A 6000-nucleotide genomic window follows, 5' to 3' on the forward strand; every position below is an offset into this window, starting at 1 on the left:
TATTATCCCCAATTAACTGCCAGAAAACTGGAAGTGGCACTGTGGCTCAAATCGTTGAGTGTTAGCCTTGAGCTGAAGAGCTTAGGGACAGCTTCCAGGCCCAGAGTTCAGGGCCCACAACTGACAAAAAAAGAAAAGAAAAGAAAGAAATGACTGAAGCTAATTGCAAAGTGGAACCCTCACTTAAGACCTCAGCCCTAGCTAATACTAACACTGAAGCCCAGTGAGACGACAGGAAAGAGACAACAAAACTGTCCCTGATTTCCAGTGCACAGGAATTGTGACATAATAATTGTATGGTGCTTTAAGCTTGAGTTTTGAGGTAATATACCAAGAGATGATTCATTCAGATTTCTATGGCCCTACACACAATACTGGGAAGCCAAAGAAATGAAATCAAAGGGTGCAGACAAGTGGATATGCCAGCACAGGTCCAGCCATAAAGCTTGAAATCCCAACGTACTGATGATTCCCTGGGTGAAGCAGTATGTTCTCTTTACTGAGATGACCGAGGAGCCTCACAGAGGAATACAGTGATGTCTGTTTCCCAAAGTTTATATGAAGTATTACTGTATTGCAGAAATTATTACTGTATTGCAGAAACCCCCGCTTAAGGGGTTATAGGATAATAAGATTATAGAAAACCCTGCCAGGTAGAGCAAGTCTAAAAATGAATGCATATATAACTGTGTGATGGGTGAATTAGGAGTGGTTATTAGGGAAGAGAGTTTTGTAACTCACAGAAATCTGTAAGGATGCAAAGAGAATTTGGTCATCTCCACAGTGGCATGTACTGTCTTAGCCTTATGCTCCATGATCCATTTGAGGGAATCTGAGCTCTCCCTCCCCATTCCATATAAACTCAAGCTCTGTGGAAGCGAAGTGTTGGCTCCAGAGATTTGAACACTCCATGGACCACTGCACATTGGAGAGCTTCCATTGGTTTGACACGTGTTGCTGCCATTCTTGGGTTCTCATGACACTACACAAGCAGGAAAAGGAATGAGCTATTCCCTCCACGTTGAACTGTTCTCCCCAGAAGAACTTGAAAAGTGAGGAGCGGGTGAAGAGGAGGATGTTTAATGTGAGGGAAGCCTCTGGTGTGGTCCTAGAATTCTTATTTCTGAGAACGACGGCTGTCGTCTAATAAGAAAGGGCTCAGAACATTCAGGATATGACCATGGTGGGTCTTCCAAGCAGGTCACCTCCATCAGTAGATATATCCTAGGCAATTCTCTAGTTAATCTAGACCAGGTAAATGGAATGACCTGAAGAAGAGAATGCAGTGGGTGAGGCGAGTCACTTGAAAACCAACCCAAGAACCTTTCATCTGAAAGGTCCTGCCACCTTTAGTTACTGTGACGACCCCAGTGCAAGGGGCTGCAAAGAGCTAGCCACCTCACTTCTTTTTTTCCCTCCCTCCTCTCCCCACCTACAAATTGTATAGTTCAGTTTCAATATGGTGTCTAGTGAGTATCACTGCTGCACTTGTTCACTCAGTGTTTCTCCATTTCTGTGCTGCCACCACCTTATTTCTAGGGGGAGAGAAACCAGCTCTGTTCACACTCTAGGGAGGCCTGGAAATCACATGAATTTAAGTTCACTAAGAACATTCCTTTAGGATCAATGTCATGCTATCCTGTATATCTCTCGCTTCTATGTCATACTAGACTTTACCCAGAGCATTTTTCTTATAAATCACTTGTAGAGGAACCCCTATTTCAGGTTCTACTTTTAGTGAATCTAATTTATTACACACAACCTAGTTTACTAATTCCCTGTTTACTAAACTGTGTGTCATAATACCTGCTGTGTGTACTTACACATCACCTCCTCTTCCCATAGCATTTATTGGTGCACCTTAATGCATCCTCTTCAACTAATAGCGTCCACTCATATTTCCTTAAACATAAGGACACAAAGGCACCTTCACCATAAATATTTTCCCCAAAGCTCTTAAAAAGCAAACAACTTTGCATTTTTTTGCCTTTTTTTTTTGGTCCTGGGGCTTGAACTCAGGACCTGGCTCAGTCCTTGAGCCTCTCTGTGCTCAAAGCTAGTGCTCTACCTCTTTAACCATGGTGCCACTTTCAGCTTTTTGTTACTAGGTTACTGGAGATAGGAGTCTCATGGATTTTCCTGCCTGAGCTGGCTTTGAACCATGATCTTTAGATCTCAGCCTCCTGAGTAGCTAGGATTACAGGCATGAGCCACAGGTGCCTGGCACTCTGTTTTTAGGCTTAAAATTATTTCATCTACTTGAGACTATTCAATATGAATTTGGGGATTTTTTTCTAGTTCGATGATGAATGTCACTGGAGGTTTGATGAGGATTGCATTGCATCTAAAGATGGTTTTGGTTATATGGACATTGTCACATATTCTGTCCACCCATGAACATAAGATATCTTTCTGTCCTTTAATGTCATTTTCAATTTATTTTTTCTGGGGTTTACAAATCTGATTGATTCCTAGGTATTTGGGGGAATGAATGCGATTGTTTCTTGGCTTCTTTCTTATTGTGGTTGGAACCAAAAAACACCTGACTTCATGTTATCTAGTACCTATGCCATTGAGTACTTTACTTGGGAAATGGAAGAGACAGCAACAGGCCTATAATGGGTAATAAACTCAACTCAACTATGCCTCAACAGAGGTATAATAACACACACACACACACACACACACACACACACACACACACACAGACACACACACACACACCACACACAGACAAAAATAGAGCTAGATGCTTGTGGCTCATGCCTATAATCACAACTACTCAGGAGGTTGAGATCTAAGGATATCAGTTCAAAGCCAGCTTGAGCTGGAAAGGCGGCAAGACACTTATCTCCAAATAACACCAGAAAACCAGATGTGAAGCTGTGACTCAAAGTGTTAGAGTACTAGCTCTGAGAGGAAAAGCTCAGAAACAGTGCCTAGACCATGAATTCAAGCCTCAGGACTGACAGAAAAGAGAGAGATCCATAGATTCACAGAGCAGATTTAGAGGATCCACAGACAAATAGTGGAATCCCTCTAGATGTCTAAAAATAGAAGATAAATCGATAATGTTGCAGCATATACATGCAACAGAGTATTATACAACCACTAAAAAGAAAACAAAATCATGTCATTTGCAGAAAAATGAATGTAGCATCATATGAAGTGAAAGAAGTCAAACTCAGAAAGATCAATGCTTTCTTTTAGATATGGGATCTTAAAAAATAAAGTTATGAAAATAAAAAGGGAAATTATTTTGGAGAATAGGAAGGGGAGATACGTAAGAAAGTAAGGGTATGTAAGAGGTAAACGTGAGTTGAATCAAGTACCTATGGCACTGAATATTTTACTTGGGAAACTGAAGAAACAGCAATAGACCTATATAACGATCCTATTCCCTGTCAAGCACCCTTCTTGTGCTTAAAATATGGAGACAGCCAGCCACAGTGGCTCACACCTGTAATCCTAGCTTCTCAGGGGGCTGAGATCTGAGGATTGTGACTCAAAGCCAGCCCAGGCACTAAAGACCATGAGACTCTTATCTCCAATTAATCACTAGAAAATGGGATAGGGCAGTAGCCTTGAGATGAAAAACTCAGGGACAGAGCCCAGGCCCAGAGTTCAAGCCCCATAAAATACTTATATATACATATATATATTTTTTTTTAATTTTTTTATGGGGACAGACACGGATACTGAATTCAGGGACATGGGCACCTTAGATTGTGCTCTTGGGCCAGCCTAATATGAAGGTTTGATAGAAAGTAGTTTACTTGGGAAGTTATCCCAGCAAATTTCCTAGGGAACCTTTGAAATCTCTAGGTCAGGTAGGAGGTCATTACAGAGTGAAATAAACAGCAGAGCACCTCTGGATGCAGCTGGATTCCCATCACTCCTCTAGTACAAAATATATCCACTGAGAAGCCAGAGTATTTGTCCACCAACTTCATTTTCCTGGTTGAACTCTGTTGTAACTTTTGCCATTAGCTTGCTGTTAACCCGAAGCAGTCTTTGGGCAGAGAATGCGAGATACCCATCTGTGAACCTCTAATCCTTAACCAGAACAAGGACTGTTGTAGAAACAGAGCTGGTGTTGCTGAAAACCCTTGCAATGGTCATTTGATTTAGAATGGGCAACACAAACATTTGACTCACAGGTGGGAAATTAAGAAGAAAAAATCAGGAGACATAATGCCTTTAGATTCGCATGCTTCGAGATTCAGATTTATTGAAGATGAAGGAATTACAAGACTTAAGAAAATGTGTCAGGGAGTGATTTCTCCCATGAGAGTGACATGATAGCTGATAGTTAACAGCTAATAGGGAAAACTCCGTTTCTGCTCATGTTGGAGACAGACAGGAGCCTGGCTGGAGAGGAAGTGGTATATTTAGAAGCTTCATGATTTAGCTCACAACTAAGCTACATCAGTATTGACTACTATACACCAGGAGAGTGCAGGTCAGAGCACTCAGCAGCAAGAACCACTGCCGCAGCTGGGGCGGCAGCAGCTGGAGATGCATCATCTGGGGCGGCAGCAGGGCTGGCGGCAGCAGGGCTGGCAGCAGCAGCTAAAAATGCAGAAGCTGGGCTGGCAGCAAGGCCTACAGCAGCTAGAAATGCAGAAGCTGGGGCGGCAGGTGGGCTGGCAGCACACAGACTGGCAGCTGGGCCTGCAGCAGCTAGACACACAACAGGTGGTCTGCAGCCAGCTGGGCTGGCAGCAGCCCTGCTCAGAGCAGACAGAACCACAGCAGGAGTTGACCATGGTGTCAGAGGTTCTGAGCTGATGTCCAAAGAGACGTGGTTCAAAAGTTTGGAGGTTTCTCTGCTCCCCCCGAAACCAGTGCCCTTTCAAACCCTGCTAAGGGTCTGCCACCATTTCCTATGGCATTCTTTCCTTGTTATTATTGTGTTAACCAATTTGACCAGTTTTATTTTCCTGGTTCCACTTTCCAAGTTGCAAAGAAAACATGATTTTCCTTTTCCTGATTCATAAGCAATGGTGTCCATTCTTGCAGAACCATTTTCTAAGTTTAGTTCCTCAAAGAGAGCCATCACATGACATTTCGTGTCTTAGCACGTGTGGTTTTTGTCTCATGCACAATACTTGCTGTGTATTCTTAGTGATCGTGACTGTAGGTTCTTATAGCCCTTAATTGTTTGGGTGACCCAGGAAGAAATACCTGGCTGGGAGTGTGATGGTTCATTCCTAATGGGTTGGGTTAGCCCAGGACTTTTGAATGCACACAACCATTGACATGAGAACAGAAAGACTTACATCCTCTTCTCACTCCAATTCACAGTATATTTTCTAGACTTCTTTGTGAAACACAGATGTCTTTCAAGTTGGATATCTGACTGATGAGATTTATTGGATTTCTTTGTTTGCCAGAAACAAACATCTAGAACTGATTTTTAGGGCATTGTGGAAGAGAGCAGCACTGTTCAGCTATGTATATCGTGAAGTTCAGATACCCTCAATTTGTGCTTTTGGGTTAGTTTTCCTTCTGATTCTCCATTCTGGTTTTCTGCCCTTAACAGACATGTCAATTCTTATCTTTTTAATTTTTTATTGTAATTAATAGAGGGGTTACGGTTATATTCGCCAGATAGAAGGATCATTGCTTCACATACTCAATTCTTACCTTTATTTTTTTTTCCTTGTTAACCAGCTAGATGTCCTAGTGCAGTCATCTCCCCCTCTCGTTTACACTTGACCTGATCTCTGTCCACTTTCTGAAAAGAATGGGATTCTCTTGCTCCATTATTTACATGGTGGATTACACTTTCATGTTGTGGTCTGCCCTTCACCAAAGCTAGTACAAAAGGAAAGAGAGATGGAAAACAGATTACTTAGATTAGGAAAATTATCTGGAATTTATCCATAGTGTGACTCAAAGAGTCCAAAAATGTCTATCTAATTGGCTTGGTGGTTAGTGTTCCTAAAAGTGAGGAGGTTACCAGCCCTTTACTTGAGTCCCTGGGGCTCAAGGTCA

Source organism: Megascapheus bottae, chromosome 17 (assembly GCF_031878675.1).
Source record: "Megascapheus bottae isolate mThoBot1 chromosome 17, mThoBot2.hap1, whole genome shotgun sequence".
NCBI classification, from domain to species: Eukaryota; Metazoa; Chordata; class Mammalia; order Rodentia; family Geomyidae; genus Megascapheus; species Megascapheus bottae.